This window comes from Gallus gallus, chromosome 2, assembly GCF_016699485.2.
Source record: "Gallus gallus isolate bGalGal1 chromosome 2, bGalGal1.mat.broiler.GRCg7b, whole genome shotgun sequence".
Classification (NCBI taxonomy): Eukaryota; Metazoa; Chordata; class Aves; order Galliformes; family Phasianidae; genus Gallus; species Gallus gallus.
The window spans coordinates 112,496,530-112,519,402 of record NC_052533.1 but is presented as its reverse complement, the minus strand read 5'-3'; the positions used below and the strand labels follow the sequence as shown (position 1 = coordinate 112,519,402).

Sequence of the window (22,873 nt, the reverse complement as noted above, 5' to 3'; positions counted from 1 at the left end):
TGCCTGGTCTAAACAGAGCACTGGAAGGCTACATGCAAAGCTGCCCCTTAGTTTAAAAACCTTTTACAACTTTTTAGCCAAATAGTGATTTTTTTCTCGACTTTACGAATGTAATGGAAAAAAAATGTCAGAAGCCTTCCTGAACTGAAGGTATTGTGCATTCACTTTTTCTTTCACTCCCGTGGCTTGTCAGTGAAGGAAATAAAGTTAGTTCAATCAGTGTTTATTCTTGAGAAATCCAACTTGTCTATTTACTGCTTTTTACTTCTTCTTGAACTTTATTTGTTAAACTTTTATTCTTTATTAATGAAGCCAGTTATACCACAAAGATCAGCTCTCCTCAGCCAGTAAGTCACATTTGAGCAAATCCAAAGCATTTGCTTTCTTGGATGCCCAAGCACCTTGTCTTCACCTGAAAACAAAACACCATGGAAAAATGTCTCAAATTGCTTTTGGAAAGCAACTTCCCCATTATCATATGTACAAGAAGTAAAGTTTTGATATTTTTCAAATTAATTTGATATTTTTATTAATTTGATAATTAGTTTCATTAATTCCTCTCCAGAATTAGTTTACTCAGAAAAAAAAATAAAGTTTTTCCCCATAGTCTATGAAAATTAGTCTCTGTTTTCATGTATTTTGTGTGTAAAGGATCTGTTCTCTTTCCTAATAATTTTCATTATAGAGGCTTTAGCTGAAGAAAAAGTTGCAGCTGGGATCACTTATTACATCCAATACAGAATTCAGACTGGAACAAGTATTTCAAGTGCTCGCTCGACCTCTGAAGTAAGAACTTCAGCTGGTGTTCATGCTCTTCTTACTGGTATGTATGACAGCCTGCAGAGCTTCAGGAAAAGGGCAGATAAGATGCCATCTCATCTGGTGTAACAAAAAACTGCTGCTGATAGAGCTGGTGCAGCTGTGTCTGCTGCAGGTCCTCTCTTGGACCCTCCCCTATTTAAATTGCTCAGCTGGGGAACTGGACTGGGTAAGCATTAATTTTTCAGTGTTAGCTTTCAGACAGACCCATTCTTGGTCCTGCAGCCACGCAAGCTGTAATGCATTGGCAACTTTGTCACATGGAACCCAGCTCTCCCCCGCAGTCGTCACTCCTCATAGAGCCCTCTGGTTGGAAGGCTAAAGCGCCTTCTAGACATCAGCCATGCAGATGGGTTTTGAGTCTTAGTGTGAGCCCTATTCTGCCAGACCCTCTCCCTTGGCTGACAGGATTAAGGAGACCTGTGTGGGTTGTGTCACCTTCACCATCTCCTCCAAAGTCTTGTCCACTCATGACAGCTCCAAGCCTCCTTTAGCATCAGGGATTTCTGCACTGCTGAACCACAAGAAGTATTTATTGCTCGGAGGGCTGGTCAAGCCATGGCAATCACCTCAACATCCCTGTGTTGTAATATTTAAGGACATTTACTTCACTCATTGGATCTGGTCTCAGTTTCCTGTTTCTGTGATCTTCTGGTTTGATGCAAGCAAAATTGACCTGAACTGACTAAATAAAATCTCATCAGGAAATGGAATTACCATTCTGTAGAACTGCAGATTGCTGATGGGGAGAAAATGCAGAGACTACAGGATTTCCAGTGAAATGGAAGTGCATCCTTAACACTCTTGCTTAGACATTTTGGAGAGAGGCCTCCCTTCCTGTTTCTGCTTTGGCAGCTGGTAAGCTGGAGAGATAACCATCCTGAATGCAGCCCATGGGGCCTAATTTCTGCTTGGCTCTGTTCAGTGGCTGCACAGCAGCTAGACGGACAGACGGACCACGCATGGTTGTCCAGTCACCTGAAATGCTTTAAAAGTTTAACATGTGCACATTCACAAAATGTTTCAGTCACTTGCAATACTGCTGGTGGCATACTGATAGGATCAGTGTTTGGTAGAGGCTTATGCAAGGACCGTAGAATTATAGAATCATAGAATGGTTTGGGTTGGAAGGGACCTTTAAGATCATGTAGTTCCAACTCCCTGCTATAGGCAGGGACACCTCCCTCTAGACCAGGTTGCTCAAAGCCCCATCCAGCCTGGCCTTGAATGCTTCCAGGGAGGGGGCATCCACAGCCTCTCTGGGCAACCTGTTCCAGTGTCTCACCACCCTCACAGTAAAGAATTTCTTCCTAACATCTAGTCTAAATCTACCATCTTCCAGTTTAAACCCATTTCCCTTTGTTCTGTTGCTACATGCCCTTATAAAAAGTCTCTCCCCAGCTTTCCTGTAGGCCCCTTCAGGTACTAGAATGCTGCTATAAGGTCTCCCTGGAACCTTCTCTTCTCCAGGCTGAAGAGCCCCAGTCAGTTTTACACTGAATTTCCAACATTTATAATTGTGCAAACTTACTTGGGGTTTATAACAAAGCCTTAGGATTTGCAGAGTCTTTACTACTAATAGTAATATTTAGGAAAGAGCCGTGGAGGCACTCAGAGCTCTGGGTACTCTGCAAAACATTAGACAATTTTTTTTCAATGTAAACTAAAACAAAAAGCAAAACCCTAGAAAAACATTTCAATAGAACCACACTTTAACTATAATTTGCGCTGTACTATCATGCAACTGTTAGAAGTCATTCTTTGCTTGCTATCTGATTTAGCTTAATTTTTAAAAATTATTTATTTTTGGTGTGCAGATGCTTAGTAGAAAATGTTATTTTCTAGCGTCTGGCATTTAATTTGTATATACTTTTCTAAGTCTTAACTTCATCCTGCTTTTTTTCTTATTTGTGATATTTACTCATTAATTTTTGGAGGATTATGTTTGTATTTTATTTAAGTAACAAGGCAATATGGAGAATGCTTTACGTATTATAAATGCTGAGAATGGGACCACGCCTCATGTGGAACTATATAGAGCAGATCCTGTGGGAAGTCAATCAAAGTTGTATCAATTTCAAAGAAGACCTGCCTTTGAAAGATAGAATTTTCTACCTGTTAAACATTAAAAGTGAGCAGAAGCTTGCTAGCCATCACATTTTTACTCTGATTTGTGGCAGATAAAGGATGTTTTCAGATCCTTTAAATTCTACTGTAGAATCCCTCTCAGATATTGTTTAGATAAGGTACTGTAGAGTTGATCTGGCCTATTGTTAAATGCTTTGAAACTATTGTAAAATGCTTTGAAACTATTGTAAAATTATCATTAATTTAATGGCATAGAGAAAGGTTTGTCAGCTGACCAGTGTAGTACTTTTTCCTTCCACTTAAAGATTTTGAGATTCTAGTACTGTGTTAGGTTAGTAACACTTTCCTCTGTCCAAACCTGTAAACTGAAGTAATGGCAGAAGACAATGCAATGCCTTTGATGTACAGCACCAAGCAGTAGCATTTACTGGTTTGTTGTTGTCTGTGAAATTATAGGCATTTTACTGTCACAGTGGATTATCCTGTACTCAGCACTGTATTCCCCTGTACTCAGCACTGGTGAGGCCACACCTTGAGTATTGTGTTCAGTTTTGGGCCCCTCACTACAAGAAAGACAATGAGGCCCTGGAGCGTGTCCAGAGAAGGGCAACAAGACTGGTGAGGAGTCTGAAGCACAAATCTTATCAGGAGAGGCTGAGGGAGCTGAGATTGTTCAGTCTGGAGAAGAGGAGGCCCATGGGAGACCTCATTGCACTCTGTAACTTCCGGAAGGGAGGTTGTGATGAGAAGGGGTTTGGCCTCTTCTCCCAGGCAACAAACAGGACTCAAGGAAATGGGCACAAGTTGTACCAGAGGAGATTTAGATTAGACATAAGGAAAAACTTTTTCTCTCAGAGGGTGGTCAGGCGCTAGAATGGCCTGCTCAGGGAGGTGGTGGAGTCGCTGTCCCTGGCAGTGTTCACGAGGCATCTGGATGAGGAGCTATGAGATATGGTTTAGTGTCTGGTGGTAGCAACGGTAACGGGAGGATGGTTGGACTACATGATCTTGTGGGTCCTTTCCAACCTTGTGATTCTATGATTCTATGATTGTATCACAACAGGTTAGATTTTTTGAATGTGTTTGTCTTTAGTATCTTTAGCTAGGTTTGCTAATACATGCATTTTGTATGCTCAGGTATGTTCCTGAGATGTGGGATCAGTTCTCATTTGCAGCCAGACAGTTGCTGCAGTTGCTTACTATTTTTTCATTTTTATTCTCCTTAACATTGAAATCTTTTGGAGAAAGGTTATCTTTCTGAAGCCACCTTTCAATTTGTGATCCATTTGCTGCTGATTGAGTGTTCTTCACCTGGAGCACTTCACAGAAGTCATGTAGAAGTGAAGCTACATCCTTGAATTCACATATCTGAGTCCAGTGATCAAATTTCATTTTTCCCTCTAGTTGCGAGGCTTGGGATACTGGATTTTGGTAGCAAGAGCTTCTCATTTGTTGTTTGCATTTGGTTTCATATACTGAGAGGGTCTCAGCAGCTTCAGCAAGGGCTCACGTATACTCAGGCTCTTCAAGTCCTGCTGACAGAACTCTGTATTCCCCTTGTTAGGTCAATCTGACAGGTTGTTGTGTGTCTTGAATATGCAATTTTATGCAAATTTCTTGTATGCACAGAAAGAATGAAGCAAAGTAGTCTCTTAATGTCCAGCCCTCCATCCCTCAGGCTTCACAGTAGGATCCTCACTTTTGGAACTGGAATATAACATTATGTTTCACTGCTTTTCTGATTTTTGAGGAAGTGAGCATGGATTAACAGTTAAACGATGCAAATCTGCACTCTGACTGGCTTCTAGGTATGTAATTTACAGCAAACCTGATGCTAGAATCTCTAGTTTTTACAACATTCAGATGCAGAGCACAGGAGGCAGCAGAGACTATACACAGAGAGCAGCAGGTAGAGGAGGGGCAGAGCAGCAGGCATCTGCTACACTCTGGGACAGGTGGTCTGGAGCAAATAAATGGATTGTTTTGACATTTTTACTTAGGTACGAGGAAGGTGAGTGCAGGGAGTAGAAAGAGCAGAGATATCTGGACTGAGAACCATAAAAGCTTGGAAAAGACCACTAAGACTACCTAACTGAACTATCAACCCACCACCACCACCTTGCCCACTAAACCGTGTCCCTCCATTCCACATTTACACATCATCTCCAGGGACAGCGACTTCACCACCTCCCTGAATTTGGGGTTTGGAATGAAAGAGGAATTGGTGCAGTATGAGAAGAAACACCTACAATAAGGTAAGAGGCCTGGAAAGCCGGTGTTTTTAGAGGCCTTTTTTTAGAGGTTTCTGGAGTGGAGAAATGGGAAAATGGAGAGTGGATTTCCAAGCAGAGAACCCAGAAATATGAGGGATGTGGGCACAACTCAGCCTCTGAGGGTCCTATTTCAGACCACTCATGATAGGATTTCAGTTAATGGCTGCAGCATCTGCACAGAGATTTCACCACCCGCTTATGCAGCCACTGTTTTGCTTTTAGAGATACAGCAGTTCTACTGCAGGTCAAGTTGTATAGTTTCAACAAACAAATAAACAAACAAACAAGCTAAGCTAAATTGTTGCTTTTGATCTGGTAAAAAAAAAAAAAGATTGGAAATGGCTTTAACTTTTTAAGTGTTTATTTAGAATAGTGTAGTATTTAACTAATATCTTTAGACAGTACAACAAAAGGGAAGAGTACAGTTCTTCAATTTTGCGCTGCATTCACATTTTGGGTTTTTGAACCTATGTATAGAAATATTTATGTGAACTTTGCTTTATCCCTGTTTATTTACTAATGGCCTTTGCCACTGTTATCATTGCAGCCTGCTTTTCCTTGTGAATAACCTTGTTTTCTGCTGCCTTGATACAAACAGTTTGATAAAACAGTGCTTTTCCCATAAAAAGTAGGAAAACAAAAGGATCCTTGAAATAACCTTGAATGGCTAACAAATGAACTGAAAAAATATGCTGATTTTTTTTTTCAGTTCTCAGAAGCTGTAGCAAATGTGTGCTCATAACAAAGTTCACAAGGGCATCGAGTATTAGTGCTACACAGGCAATATCAGATTGATGCAGAAGTCTACTTGAATGGACATCTTTGAAGATTTTCTGACTTCAGAGACGTATTTTTTTCTTAATTTTTTTTAATTTGTTTTTTTTTCCCCTCTAAATATTAATTATTTTCTTTTTCTGATACCTCTACCGACATTTTTTTTTTGTGTGTGTGTGCCTGTAGAAAGTAAGGAAATATATAAGATTCTGGAAGCCAGCAAAGTTGCTGAAGGATTTGAGGTGAGGAAGTCTTAGGATCAGAGTAACAAAAATGATCGTTTTCCATCTAGATATTAGGGATAGCCTACCCTGCAATCTTGTCTGAGAGGTATAATAGAAAAGTCTGTTAATTCTAACTAAAATGCTTGTAGCCAAATCATAGCTATGACGGTTTTAAAAGGCGGCAAGTTCCTACTGAAATTGTTTAAAACTTGACAAACCAAATTAACATGAATAGCAAATAGAATTGTTTCTCTGCTAAGGACTTATTTGCTGTGTATTTCACCGAGTAGGCGTTAATCTTAAGTATTTTAAACCAGGAGATATTTTCCTTTAACAAATACGTACGTAGTCTCTTTTTGCATTCAGCCCTTATTGATGTGGATGACAGCACGTGCTTCTGCATGTATTTTCCTTCATCGGGTTGACTCTGTGTTTTAGAATTCAAGCTGCTTTAAGGTCATTTTAGCGCCGCTTCCCTTCCTTGTCTCAGGTTGTGAAGGTCACACCAAAGCTGTAATTGCCCACATGTGCTCTGTGATTGTAGCCTTACATTGTGAACTGGGGAGTCTTTAATTTCACAGAGCAGAAAATAGTCAAATATCAAAATTTTTGTATTTGCTAAGGTTCCTATATCACTGTCTATTGACCATTCATACACTGGCTGAGAGAGGTAAACAGTATACCTAGAATTGGAAAACAAAACAAAACAAAAAACAACAACCCAATAGAATGAATTTTAGTGGGACAAAAAAACGCTTTACCTTGTGTTCATTTCAGATGATGAATTATTAGGTGTTAAATATATAATTTTGGATTAGTAAATGCATGACTTCTCTCTGTGACAAATATTTGCACATTTATCTTGTTGCTGTGATCATGAGATGCCAAGTAATACAAAAATTTGTCTAGGATTCTGCATTATGTTTCATGGCAGTAACTGTAGAAGGAAAGTAGTTCTCCCAGCATGAAGGTCTGGTTTATTTTCTATCAGATTTCTCTTTGATGATGAATTTCTTCCTTTATCACTCTATAATTTACTTCCATACCACTTTAAAAAGAGATTCTTCAAGTCTTCATTTCTAGTCCAAAAACATGAAGGATTGTGTCACATCTTGTCTTAATGAAGCTTGCCTAATAAGAATAAGTTCAGATGATGCAGCTAGCCACCATAATTATACCTTTTAAGACTTGTTTTGTTTTTACAGCCTTTGTCCCATCATAATTAACTTGTGTAGACAATACTTGCAGATTGTGGCAATGTAAACTCTTATCACTGTAAAGCTTGCTCTGTGGTATGTTGGCAGCTTTCCTTTCCAAACACAGCTCTAATATGTAGCAGTTTTTTCCTGGTAGGTTTCTCACTCCTATATGTATTTTATATTTATATGTGTTTTACATTTTCTTCAGAGTGACCTTCTTTTCTTGATATGGTTAAAAAAAAAAAGAAAGAAAGAAAGCAAGAAAAATAATTGACAAAATAGGTATTTTGTTCTCATGTTTTCAAATGGTAAGAGGACTAGCCTGTTTGAGGAACTCCTTGGTGCTGTAGGGGTAGAAAAACAGTATGTAGTACTCCCCAATATGAACTCAGAGTGATCTGCAAACTATGCCAATTAATTTTGTATTTCAAAAACGAACCCAAAAGTTGCTCAGTTTAGAAAATCAGTGACCAGCTTGCTTCTTCTAGGAAGCGGTCAGCCTTGTAACAACTGGCCATGGCCAGCAAGTCAGGCAGGTTAACTTATGCCCTGTAGGAAGTAGGAGCCTACTCCTAGTACCACTTTTCTTTGACAGCAGCAATGCAGGAGCATATGGGGAGGAGATGGAATGAATTTTTCCAGGAGCAGCAGTAATGTGGAAATTTTTTGTAGTTCTTCTTGCCATGCATGTGAAACAGCTGTGTGATGGGGAAAAGCAGAGCTGTCCCAGACAATGAGAGTAACCAGAAGTAAACTGCATAAATTCTTTCTACATTAGCAGTCTCACTGTAGCCATCCTCTCAGTTTATACTCTGTGTAACAGAATTAAGCAGGCTGTAGCTATTCAGTGAATAGGGTACTTGCATGGTGCATCTGACTTCCTATGCTGACGATACACAATAAAATTCTGCAATGTGTTAGGTGTGTGCCTTGTCTTGGCACAGACAGAAACTAAGCAGGCAACCTACCCAGAAAGGTGTGGTGGCACTTAGCGAATTCACCTGAGTTAGACAAATAGAGATCAACATTTTTGTATCTTGATGACTCAAAGAAAGATATTAAAAATGTTCCCACAAGTGAAAGCAATGAAAGTTTCTAGTTCAACTGGTTTTCATGTCAGTTGAGATAAAGAGAGCACAAAGAACAGCTTATACTGATAGTAATATTTATGTCCAATCAAAATGGAGGCAACAGTGCAATATCCGGTTTATGTACTACAGCATCTTGTATGAAATGAAATAAAACAGTATTTTTGGAAAAGTATGTTAAGTGCTGTAGACACTGAAAAGAAAAAAAGAAAAAGAAGAAAAAGATAGATACAGACCAAATGTACAGGAGGACCGATATCCATTACCAGGAAACCATGCTCAGATTTCTAGGTTTGTTAACAAGTCCCAGTAAAGTAGTTCCTACATTGTCTGAATTAAACCTGTTTGGTTTTTTTTTTTTTTTTTGATTGATTGTTTGTTTGTTCCCCCCCCCCCCCCCCCCCCCCCCCCCCCCCCCCCTCACTTTTAATGGAAAGTAAAAATGATGTCGTCGGGGCCTTGTGTTGGCACATGAACTGTGGCAAATTCCTTCCAGCTGGTGGCTCATTTCTTTAGATTTCATCTTAGCAAGTTGAACTTTCTGACAATAATCAGCATTTAAATTAGAAAAAAAAAAAGAACAAACAAACAAAAAAAAGAACAAAAAACCACGATGATTTCATTATACTTTTTTTACAAGAAAATTTGCTGTAATGACAATAGACCTATTTATCTGGTCTATTTGGCACTTGGAATTGTCCCATCGTTCAGTAGTTCATCTTTATGAGTTCTAAGTTTATGAGTGTCTCTTAAAAGACAAAAACTTACTTATTCCATGCAAACATTTTATCTTACACCTCAGATAAAGATCAAATAGGTTTAAATACCATACTTAGTGTAAGCAGATGTTTGACCTTATGTCCTGAGGTGAGTAAATTCCGTAGATTTTTGTATACATAGTCCCTGGCTTTTTCACCAATGAGAATTAAAGGTCTAACTGATGCTTAGTAGTGCATGTGATCTAACTGAGCTTGAGTAATGCAGACTAGAGCTGAAACCAGACAGTAAGAATTAGTACTTTGCTCAGCTTTATTTTAAAGTAATGATCCTGATCGGAATTGAAGTTCCATCTTAACCCCTCTGTTGAATAAAAATGAAATTACAAATTACAGTTCCATAAGGCATAAAACACATACATGTTATATGTTATTTCTAACAATATGTTTAGTATCTTATTTGATAAAGGTAAGTTATTGCAATCTAGGAGAAGCTGTGACACAGTGTATATGTACTTGTTTATATTTAGGGGAAATGTAGAGTAAAATGATTTTCTTGAGAGGTTTCATGGTTCTTTTGACTGCCATAGTGTAGAAGAGAGAGAAAAAGTGGCATTAAAAGCACTTTTGAAATGCATGTTATGTATTAGGAATAGACGGGAACAGACAACATTATTTCACAAGTTTGGTACACTTTAGGCTGATACAAAGAGAGATATTTTAATTATTCCCCAAACATACTTCCAATTATGGGTACGAAACACAAGATGTGACTGTTAAAAGAGCAGTCATGCTTTTCAGAAAATAACCACAGATGTCTGCAGTGAGGGTTCCTTAACATAATTTTGTCACGTGCAATATATTTTTTACATTTGAAAAAATCTTCTGTCAGAAAAAAATACATTCTTTATATTGCTCTTTTTAAAATGCTCATTTAACTGTATCTGATATTTCTTTTTATACTGTTTTAACTTGCAATCCTATACAAGAAATAGCATTTTTAGTATTACTTCAGTACTTCTCACTAACTGTTACCTTTTCGTGGAGTTGATAGTGGATGATGCAACAAAGATAAATGGAACATCAAAGAGAATAGTTGACAGAAAACAAACACATTCTGAAGGAAGAGCCTTAAAAAGTAGCCAGGAAGCATCAGCCTGAGGGCTTCAGATTGTAGTTACAACTGATGAACTCAGCTAGTATTTAGCCGGTATTCAGCAGGCCTTGAACTTAGACCATTGGGTAAGAAGCTGAATCTTGAGAGTAAATCAGGTAGCTCCTGGCTCTTTTCCCAGGTGTTGAAACAAGACCAGATTTTAGACTTCATTTGAAATGTACAGATTAAATTGTCTGTCAAACATTAATGGTCTTTTCATCCGACCATGATTAGGGAGCCTCTGTTGAAAGGCAGAGCAAGGACAAAGATAATCCCTTAGGGAAGCTAATGGGGGAAGAGGAAAAGGGCACTGCAGAGTAGTTTTCTAATGGTGGAACAAGGCCAGCAGAGCTTCTCAGTCCTTTTTCCACCAAGACTGAGTTGTGGAAAGGAAATGGAAGCCTGGCGCAGTATTCTTGTTGTGGTCAAGATTCATAGAATAAGAAAGGAGACCTTAAAAATCATTGAAGTTCATAAAAAATTGCAAATCTAATAAGCAACTTTTTTTCTTTTGAGTTGCCAGTAACCATAGAAAAAATAAATTACTGGAATCAGTGTGATGGTCCATTCTAGTGAGCCTTCATCAGCATAGAAGGCTTTGCCAAGATTTGGAGGTTGGAAAAGATACTTCACTGAATAATTTATCTCCTTTAACTGCATGGACTGTGGTGATATACAAGCATTTCCTAGAGCTGCAGTTACTCTGGGAAGGCTAAGAATATGCTGAGGAGTAGTTTATATGATAGCAGACACTACTGAGAAATGAAGGGAAGGAGCTATTTGAAATGTGCTTATAATGTCTTTCTTAACAGGACTAAATTTACCCTCAAAACATCACAGATGCAGAAGGTTTAAATGTCGTCTAGAATCTCATGACATAAGTGCAGACTCTACATGTATGAACAGCCAATCATGCAGAGCAGCATAAAACATCCCAGATGATGCATTTTGGCTCATGTACTTTTCCTGGTGTGTTACTTGATACAGGAGCTTTAGATGAGGAATTGCTGAGGTTTTAAATAACTAGAAACCTATCTGTGAATATCAAGAGAATAAAACCAGCCTTGGCCTGGCACAAACTAAGCAGTGATGACTGTCTTGCACTAACAGACTGGTTGAGGGTTGGTGGTTTTTTTCCCAATTTGCAGTAGTTTCTATATTCAGTTAAATAATTATTAAAAATTGCATGCTTATACTTTCACAGTTATCCTGCCAAGAATTTAAATTAAAAGAGATGAGAAACTGACAGCTCAGATTTATATAACCAGTTTAGGGCTAAGCAGCACAACTCCAGCTCTCTTGAGGTAGCCTACATGTTTGAGATGATCATATGTATGAATAATAGCTACATAAAATCTTTCCAGGTTCTGCTTCTGCAAACAACAACTATAGTAACCCCTTTGGTACAACTCATTCTGTGCTATACTGTAATGATTTTATTATCAAAGAAATTGATATGAATAACAGGATTGGATTTTAGAATTTAATGAACTACTGTTGTTTCCTGTATACTAACATTTCAGTGTTTGGATGCTCTCACTCGCTGCAGAAGGAAACTGTGGCATAACCATTTCAAACCTCCATAGCACTACTACTGTGAAGTACCTATAGTGATTTGATATGTTAGAACGTAGGGCTGCTTTCCCCAGAGCGTGATTTGTGGCTAGCAATTATATCCAACATTGTCAATGTCTCAGATACTAAATATTAAAACTGAAACTGTTGGTGTTTAATGTAATACAACATTGGCTTTTCATTGTTTACATGGACCAATGCTCACTGCTGACCACTGAGTTTAATCAGCCATATGTTTGTGTCCTCCTCCCCAGATTCATGGAAATTATCAAGGTTATCTTAGTGCAGTTGCTTCAATGAATATAAAGATTGATATGCATTTCAGAACAACAACATCTAATCTCCAGGTTAATTTAATCTAGTCATACATGTTGACAGTTATTTTGAAGTACAATGATTTGACATTGCTTTTCTTCTAGATATTTGGAGAGTTTGCTTTGACTCATTTGGAAGAAACCTTGAGGAAGGTCAGCAGTCATAGCTGAAACATCACTTTCTTGAGTCACTGTCAAAATAAACAATTTAGGCTAGCACAGGTTATTGGAGTCAGTGTTTCTTTTGCAATATTCTACATTAGTTTAGAGGGCTGCATTATAATATTTACTTTTACCATACACAAAGCATTTTCAGGGTCACTTTTACCATTTCTCTACTCACAACTCTTGGTTAAATAATGTAAGAACAGCCAAGAAGGTTATTGCTGTTATTATTATCTATCCAAAGCTTTACTTCAAAGTGGAAGCAGGATATTTTTAGGATGGAAAGTTTATATTTACTTTTGCAGTATCATAGGAAGTTGGTTTAAGAAGTGGGACATGATCTTGTGGCTTGGATTTATTAATCTGCCACAGGTTTACTGTTGCCCTGGTAAAAATTCTGCATGCACTTTCTAAAAATGTTAGCACTTTCTAACGTTACAAAAGATGAAGATCAAGAAAGACTGAAGAGGTCAGATATCACAATAATAGTGGCAATGCAGGCATTTTAGGTATGTAGTCAACTGAAAATGGACAATGCATCAGAAAGGATGTGCTACTGCAACTGTGAATAGAGAAGGAAAAAGCCACCATCATCTACTATGATTCCATAGCTGAAAAGACCTGAAATGTCTGTTTATATTTGGGCTGGGTCAGAGATGATGTTTTGATCATAATTAGATGACTTAAGATCATTCAGATTTTCAGTAAGATATCTTACTGGACTGTTGTAAACTATTACACCAGAGAATGGATGTTATCTATTTATATAAACATTTTCAGGGTTTGGGACTGTCTGTATAAATACCTTCTACATACGTATTGGATACAGCTATTTTAGCAACTCTTTTCTGAATTTACTATGAAATGTAACTAGAAACTCTGTAATGGTACTAAATTAATTTATAACTGATTAATTCCTCTGTAATATTTTATCTCTCTTGTAATAAATAATGAATTCCTAACAATGTAGAAGTAATTACTAATTATTTTGAGTTAATCATTGAAAGTGTTTTCCTCAAGAAATATAGCACACTGTACCAGCCTCTTATCTAGAGAGAGCCTCTGTATGAAGTAATTCTTGAGGTAACCAATAACTGAGGGTAATTTTCAAAGGAATCAATTTTAAGGAATCATAGCATGATTTAGGTTTGAAGGGACCTTACAGATCATTTAGTTCCAACCACTCTGCCATGGACAGGGGCACCTCCCACTAGAACAAGCTGCCCCAAAGCCCCATCGAACCTGGCCTTGAACACCTCCAGGGATGGGGCATCTGGAGCTTCTTAGGGCAACCTGTTTCAGTGCCCTATCACCCTAATAATCAATAATTTCTTCCTTCTACTAGTTTAAACCTGCCTTCTTTTAGTTTGATATCATTATTCCTCATCCTGTTACTACAATCCCCTATAAAATGTCTCTTATCATTACTGTAGGCCCCCTTTAAATACTGGAAGGCCACTGTAAAGTCCCCTTGTGAGACTTCTCTAAGCTAAATAACCTGAGCTCCTTCACTCTCTCTAATCATCCTCAAGGCCCTCCTCTGGACCCACTCCAACAGGTCTATGTGCTTCTTATGCTGGGTGACGCATAGCTGAACACAGTACTTCAGGTAGGACTTCATAAGAGCAGAGTAGATGGGGACAATCACCTCCCTTGACAGTCTAGTTACATTTCTTCATTTCTTTTGATGCAGTCCAAGGTATGCTTGGCTTTCTGGGCTGCAGTTGTATACTGTCAAGCTTTTCATCCATCTGTACTCTAAAGTCATTCTTCTCAGGGCTACTCTCTGTCCACTCATCACCCAACATACATTTGTGCTTAAGTTTGCCCTAACCTAGGTGCAGCAGCTTGCACTTGGCTGTGTTGAACTTCATGAGGTTTGCAAAGGCCTACTTCTCAAGCCTGTCAAGGTCCTTCTGGATGGTAACCCTTCCCTTCAGCGTGTTGATCACACCACACAGCTCGGTGTCATTGGCAAGCTTGCTGAGGGTTTATTCAATCCCACTGTCCATGTCACGAACAAATAATATTGATCCTAACACCAGCATATGAGAGAAACCATTTGTCACTGGTCTCTACCTGGACATCAAGCATTAACTCAAGTTCCTTGAGTGCAATCATCTAGCCACTTTCTTATCCACTGAGTGATTCATCTATCAAATCCGTGTATCTACAATTTGGAAACAAGGAGGCAATGTGGGGCAATGTCACACATTTTCCACAAGTCAGGTAGATGACACCTTCTGCTCTTTCCTTATCCACCAGTGTTGTAACCCTATCATAGAACATCACCAGATTTGTTAGGCATGATTTGCCCTTAATTAAGCTGTATTGGCTGTCACCGGTCACCTCTCTGTTCTCTGAGTGCCTTTATAGTGTCCAGCAGGATCTGCTTCATGATCTTGCCTAGCACAGAGATGAGTTTGACCAACCTGAATTTCCTGAACCAGTGGCTGTTTTTCCTTTCTCCGTAACTGAGCATTACTGACTAAGATTAACAACCATCATCAGGGAAGGAAAAAAAAAATCAAGAATTATTTGCTTCCAAAGCAAGCTATTTTGAGTTATACATTTTTTATTAACATGTATTGTAACAGAGCCAAGATTTACAAAAATGTTAGGTAGCTTAGGAAAAAAGCCGCTTAATTATGCTTATATAGAATCTAAACCTTTTAAGAGCTTACTGAGCCATAATCAACTCAACAACTGTGTTGTTTGCCACTGTAAGTATTTTTGACCATAAATCTTATTATGAAAAAGTTAGCAAAATGTCTATCTTCGGTGTGATGAAATGTTTCCTCACACAGCAGACTTTAAATCAAGCAAAAGCTTTCTTCTGTCAAGAGATAAGTAACATTTAACCAAGATACCTTACCATTTCTTTTCTTGCCTACTTATGGCAAAACAGAGCCGTCACTTTTCGTAATTTCTTTGGCTTCTTGTCACTTTCTCATAATCAGAAACAATACAAAGAAAGTGTTTGTCTCGTCAGTAGATGGATGTATATCCCCTTTTAACCTCCAAGCAGGCTGCTTGAGCACTGAATTTTGGCCTTGTAGAACTGATGGCACAGCTTAAGAAGCTGCCATCACTGCAGTTTGTGAAGGAATTTCTGTTTGAGAGAGTTGCAACGCTTGTCAGCTACAGCTTAATTCAGAGTGTTGTAGCTTTCATTAAAGAAAGTAATAGTTGCTTTCAGCTGTAGTCAGTGGTCCATTGTCATTGAGTTTGCCCTCTAAAATTTGGTACAGATCAGCACTTGGTTCCTTTACTGAAAAGTCAAAAGAGCAAAAAACAAAACAAAAACAAAACAACAACAAAACAGTAACAACAAAAGAAGGTAAGTTTTGTAGTATAGATCTTTTTTCTCTCTTCTTTTCTTTAGTGCTTATGTCTGTATTGGTACTTGAAAAGGGTTGCAAATACACTTTGGAAAGCAGATGAGAATGTTTAGCAACTTGCATCAGTAAACCTCAAATTCCTTTCAGGAGGGTTAATTTCAGCCCAGTTTTAATCAAGCAGTGAGGTTTCTTTGAGGGCTTACCAACTTCCAGATGTGCTTGTGATAGCTGCAACGTTTTTCTTACACTTCAGCAGTGATGTGATGGCACTAAGGCTGTTCCACATTTGGAGTACATACTTCACCTTGAAATTATACATGATAGATTTCTCCACTGTTACAAGATTCATGTATCAACCAAATAGGATTTTCGTGCCTGCACAAGACTGTGATTTGTTCAACTGTTAACCATTAAAGGTAGGCTTTTTCTTGCTATAAAAATGAGTAAGTGAGATTTATATGCTGAAAGGCCTGAGTTTTACAGATCTGTTGTATACCAGTATGTTTTTCTCCCTCTTCTCAGAGCCTGATTTTCTCTAGATTTTGTCATTCTTTTTGTTTTACTGGATCATTTTGCATATTAGATAAGACATCGTTAAGTCTTGTCTACAGGTTACTTCTCGTATTCCTTAACGTATGCATATAGACTAGTGATTCAGTCTAAATCTTCAAAAATGTTTGAATACTCTTCTTTGAGTTTTCTGTAGGTTATTTTCCTGTACTCCGATATGCAGTTTCCTGCTGATTCAAAGCAGCCGTTCTTTCTGATGGCTAATCCAAGATATGAATCCTTTCATAGATACATTCCACCTATACAGGATAAGTATCTGCTACAGTTTCATAACTGTAAACTTGCCACTTGTCTTGCCTTTATAAAATAATCCCAATATGATTCTTTATAATACTCATGGTAGTATTTTTATATTCTCCTTTTGAATTTCTGAGCAGGATTCTCCTTCCAAAGTAGTGCTGTTAAAATTTCATTAGCCAGGTCCACATAAGTACAACATGCTACATTAGGGCCTTTCTCTGGGGAGAGAATTAATTCTCTTTCCTTTTCAGTGTTCCTAAATTATAGGAATGTAATGATGCCCACAAGCTGGCCTAACAAAGAAGATAATCCTTGCTCTTAGCAAGTCAGGTTTGATAGCACACCACTGAACTGCAGCCATATTGCTGTACTGCTCTGTTTATAATTCCAGGAACACTGTTGCCACTGATCGAGTACCCAGTTCAATTGAGAACCATTAATGAACATCTCTTTTTGCTTAATTAAAAAAAAAAATCTTTCCATCCTTTCTAATAAATTTTTCTTCACTGACGTCCAGACACGATTTCCTTACCCTTCAAACTTTCTAAGGCATATCCTGAGATATCTGCCCATGGACCTCAGTGTTCCACAAAACCTCATCTTCACTTTCCAACTAAATTAGTAATTGTAATTTATTCACAGTATTTTAGGTGGCAGTGTTTCCTGCTTTGTCTCTTTTCACTTGTTCTTCTGTGCAATGCTTTGGATGACACTACTCAGCAGTCCCACATCTCAGCTACTGGTCCCAAATACTGCTATTCACAGAATTAACGCTTCTGTTTTTCAGTCGTCCAGGATACTCTCAAGTGATCAAAACTCACTTTCATTCTGATGAACCAAAATGGTGAAAGCTGACTTATCTATTCATTTTCAGGGAGCTGTGACTTTAAACTGTTTTCTTTTACATGTCCTGGCTTTAGTTTTTGACAGTGAACAGATTTTCCACTAGCACATTGTTTCCTTTATGCGTTCTTGGAACAGTATGTCGATTTAAATTTTTCATTATACCCTTTCTGAATTCTCCCTCCTCTTTTTTTTCCCCCTTGTTGTAATTCATTTCTATTCTTCTAGCTCTTCTCTAAGTAATGTAATATTTGATGGATTTTTGATGTAATTCTACGCCATTTTTCCCCAAAATAATACTCAGAGGTTTCTCTTAGGTATTCTTTCTTCTGCTGGAGTAAAACCCTTCCTACCCCAATACAAAAATCTTTCAACTATTCATTAGATAACACTTCTGAGTAACTAAATCTTCTGCAGCATCTTCTGCTAGAGCAATCTATATCAAGCAAGTGCGACTCTTAACTGATAAACTTCTCTTGCCAGGCCAGTTAAATGTTTCATGGGGCAATTTTAACATGAGACGTCTATTAAATTTAGGTGTAGCTTGCATGGGAGCCTGTCTTGTCTGATGAGTTTTTGAAAAACTTAAATCCTGGAAGAAATAGAACATGTATAAGTGTACTTTATCTTACCCTTTGATGTCCTGTGGGTACCTCACTAAACTCTGACAGTGCAGGACTTCTAAAATATAAGTGAATGTTAGTATTGCCGAAGATCTTGTTCTGTCCCAGTCAGACCTTCACACCCAGCTGACTAGTTTAGAAACAAGTTCCAAAGCCAGACACCCAGGGGGACTTAACCCCAAAGAGTCAGTTTTCGTGACCAATAGTTTGCTGAAACTGTAGTTCAGACACTAAAAATATAAATTAATTAGAAGTTGCTATCCAAATGGCATCTTCCTTTTCCTGCTTGCTGTAATTCCCTTAACTATAAAAGCCAAGCAAAAAATGGGAAGGACTGAATCAGGCTTTGTGTTATTTTCTGGAAAGATACCCAAGATTGCCTGAGTTATGTGGGGCAAAGTGACAGCAACAGTGACATCTGCAGAGCTGGTGCTGTCACTATCAGCAGCACAAATGTGTTCTTGCATCTTTTATGCGTTTAATTCAGCTGAGGATAGAATGGATCTTTTGACAAATTCTGTCTTACAATTACAAGTCTGTTGCTCAAAGAGAAGGCTGTTTCTCAACTGAGAAATCAGAGACTTTAGTCATCTGTAGGCTGAACTGCTACAGTAATTTAACACAGAGGCAAGGAACATATAATCCAATTATGGGAAGTAATATCTAAATCACTCTTATTTCTTTTTTAATGGTTTGCTTTGGAAACCATTAGGACAAAAGGATCTTTATGTGTGTAAAATATTAATAAAATGAAAAACTGGGATAAGCCTACTTGGTTGTAAGAGAAAAAAAGTGCATTCATCTATGTTCCTTCTAAGTCCTGTCTTTCAGACATTGACTGTCTATAATATGCTGTCATAGTATCCAATATGGCCAAAAAAAAGTAGTAATAACAAATGATGGAGGTTAGGGATATGTAGCAGATTACTTTTCCAGTGTGGTACCCGAAGCTGCCTTGAACAGAAAAAAAGATGAAGATCTGTTTCAGTTTTATTGGTGACTATATTCTGAGGATAAATTAATAGGAGTTATGTAGCCAGATTATGCAAACCAAGACTCTGAGCCCTTGATATTAAGACAACCTTCAGATAAGACCTTAATTGTGTTTGAGGTCAAAAATATCTCTTCAGCCTGTGACCAGAAACAGGCTGGTGGCCCACGTTTGCCAACAAGAAAGTATATTGATTTAATTTCAAATGTTATATTGCTTTGGGTTAGTTAAGACTGTAATAAAGGAAATGCTTATCAGTCTCCCAGTCTTTTTCTGGCCCAAGACTCAAGACCAAACATTCTTGTCAATATTAAGGATGCAGAAGTGATTTCATGTGAGTGGCATGAATGGAGAGATTAGTAGTCTTGAAATAATTTTTTTTTTTTTTCTGTGACAGACCTTTAGCATTGTTTTCCAGGGTGATGGGAAATGAGTGGCCAGTCCAAAAGCAACAGGAGCAGTTATAAATATACTTCTCCTTCCAAGCCCCACAGAAAAGATGGCAAGATTAACACAAATGCAGCTGCATGATCTTTTTCTCCTGTCAGTCACCCTTAATCTCCTCCTATCTTTGGCAGGCAGGCAAACACAAGGATTTGAAGGGCCAATTCAAAGAGCGGGGTGGCGATCCATTTTGCTTAACTGTAAGACAGAAGCTGTGAATGGGAAGAACACTCCAAACTCTTCATGTCACAACTGTTATGTGATGAAAACAGCAACCACCTCCTTGCCCAGTGAAGCCTTGAATTGGTGTTTTCTTAAGAAAGATGTTATCAGCCTTGCAAATAGAAATGTTCATCTGTTCTTGCCCCAGTAACATAGCTTAACATAGTTACTTCCTTTGAGGCTCTCCTAATTTACAGCAAAGTCTTCACCCCAAACATCTAAGACTTTTCCTTGTCTAGGTTTAGCCATCAGCCATTCCTTCTCCAGTCAGCAGAGAAAGAGAGACACCTCCAGAAGGCAATTCAGAGAGCTCCTTCAGATACATTTGGCCTGTCTTGCTCCACTAACTATATACAGAGCCATGGCTATTACTGCGGCCAGTATGAACTTATCCTCTTTATGTTCTGGGCTTTATTGTAGTGGGTAATAAGGAAGTGATGAACTTGTTGTGCTGTACGCCAAAAGTGGAAATTTTCAGTTTTCTAAAAGTTCTTTTGTAAATCTCCATTCAAAGATTGGTACAGATCAGAGGGAAAAAACAAGACGTGTATACAAAAATAGCCTCCATGTCTCCCACAATATCCACAATCATAACTCTGAATATAACCCCTGCCAACAAACAATGCCCAACTGTTAAAGGCATTTTAGAATTTCTGAAGTAAATGGTCAATTCATAAAAAGAACAACGTGGCAGATTTTGTCCTTGTACCCTACATAAAAAAGGGACAACTGCTACTTAAAATGTTCTGCATTTATCATCTTTAGGGAATAAAAAAGAATTTGGTATTGCTACCCAGTCCCGAGGGATCATTACTCAGTGTCCGATGCGACTTGAATTGTAATGATAATGTAATGGAGGAAAGTTCCCTCTTTTTCCTGTAGCTGCATGATGGCCACGTGCAGAAAATTGCCTTCTGCTGTAGACATCCAAATATACATTCTTGAACAGTGAGCTGTGTTCTCACAATAGCCCATACTTTTTAAGGGATTATTTCATGAACTATGATTAAGAAAGGAGAATCTCTCATGCTATTGGAAAGCACCAAGTAGCCCAAAGTCATAATCAGATGACAGCTTAATTTAATATAACTCAAAAAACCACTTCCCCAAACCCTGAGAGGACACTAGCATTGACTGTAGTGTGACTCAGAGGTGGTTGTAACCTTACTCCAAAATAAAGTACGTAGGGAGCTTACATATTCCAGTGCCACACTTGCAACTCTCACCAACAGTGTGTGAACATTGCCTTAGTTAACCAGTATTTCTATGTATTCACCTCTTCTAGAAACTTCCATACAGTCTTCCATACATTTACATATGTAAATAAATGTAACTTCCAGTTACATTTTCCAATTCACAGTCAGGTTTTTTTTTTTCTTTTTGTACAGATGTCGTAGAAGACTTCATCCCTCTTTCCCTGCCCTTTTGTCACGCCAAGTGAAAAATACCATGATGATTTATTTTAAAACCTGTTACAATCCCAGCACTGACACAGTAGGTGGTAGATAAGGTGAAATTTGGCTGGGTGGTAGCTCTGAAGTGTGCTCCCCAAATTTATTTTGATTTCTTCAGTTTGCAGTGCTGAAGTACTGAAAGCTTCATACGGCTCCACGAGGGAAATTAAAGAAAACTCCACAGTTTGAGCATTTGCCCAACTATCTGTGGAAATCTTTTCCCCCTTCTGGTTATTGGTGTTTTGTCAAGGAACAGGAGGTCAGTTCTCATTCAGGTAATCAGCTAATATCAGTTAGACTACAAAAATTTATCACCTAATTGAATATGTGCTGTTAGAACAGGTTCTGCCTCTGTTGTGGCTGGCAGAATGGAAGAAGCTTGCTGAGCTTCTCTATCCCTTCACCAGATGCCTTGCTGCTGTGGTCTCAGTGGAAGGAACCTAGCAAACAGGAAACATTATTACCCAGTCTATCTTCCTGCCTACGGAGGACAGTAATATTTATCGATTCACAAGAAGAAATGAAGGGAAATTATAATCAGGAGCAGCAGACAAAATCAGTAGACTATCACTGACAGTGACAAAGAAAAAGTGGGAAGCGGTATGTTGGCAAAAGGCCAGCGCAGCTGCAGCTAAAGACCACAGGACATGTTTCCAGGCAGAACAGTGAGGGGAACCTGTGAGTTTTGCCCTCTTGTTTCAGACTGCACAGCCAGGGAACAGGACTGCTTATACGGTCTGACTTAGTAACTGTGCCTGATCCTTGTTTTTGTGCTGGGGTTGGCACTGTGGTAATGTGGCAGACTTGTTAAGCCATGCAGATGCTTACTGTACCACACCAAGGGCTGCAAGGTTGCCTGAGGGTGCCTGCAGTAGCCAGCTTACTCAACTGTGTGCAGTTGGGCAGCCCTCTGTAGTAAGACGGCTTACAGCACTCACCTCATACACACTGACCACAAAGCGAGAGGTTACAGCAACAGTTCTTCGAGGAGGTGAGGGCCTTTCTTAGAAGGGTCATTTGGGTCCTGTTAACTCCAGCCCTGAGACTTCACTATGCACTTGTGTTCCTGACAGGCTTCAGGATGGGGCAAGATGCTGAGTGTGCTCCATCTCCACAGGACCCACCCAGCCCCAGCAGTTCTGTAGTTCCATGACTGCACAATTGGGACCTCCGTGGCCAAGGTCAGGCCCTTTGTATCTGCAAAGCTTCAGGCCTGGCAGAGTCAGCCAGAATGAAGCCAAAAGTTTAGCTGCAACTTCCATCAACTGGGAGCAATATGATCTTCAATACTGGCAAAATGAGTTGGAGTATCTTTCCGAAGCTTGTGCTAAATGATACCACATTTATATGCTCATCTGTACCAGATGAGGACACGAGACCTTTACCTGATGCAGGCACTCTGCTATAATCTGTATTTTCATTAATTCCAGAGTAGGAACACTGTGACTCTGTGCTCTCTGTTGAGTCATAGCAGAACGCTACTGTGGGTGCTCTGCAATACGGTTGCATGGTGACAAAGCCCAGAACACCCTTCATTGCATCCCCTGCCTTGGGAGTAACTGCTTGAGTGAAAGCCTTGGGGAACTCACGTCCTCTAACCTGGCCTTTGTCACTCTGAGTGGCCCAGAGCCAAATCTAATGAGGGGACACTGGTTTCTCCATGCTCTGTGCTACACGTGTGATTACAAGAGTGGGAGCAGGGTTAAGCCAAGGAGTGACATGCCAGCTTAATTTTCAGCAGATGTGAGATGTGA

General features: G+C 38.9%; 1 long non-coding RNA gene across 1 annotated transcript; it reads right to left on the bottom strand.

Moving 5' to 3' along the window:
* Nucleotides 1-8,866: 8,866 nt before the first annotated feature.
* Nucleotides 8,867-22,190, bottom strand: LOC121113134. Its single transcript, XR_005858051.2, has 2 exons — nucleotides 22,058-22,190; nucleotides 8,867-12,417 (listed from the first exon to the last, which is right to left on the bottom strand). It is a non-coding gene; the product is annotated as an uncharacterized LOC121113134 (long non-coding RNA).
* Nucleotides 22,191-22,873: the final 683 nt, after the last annotated feature.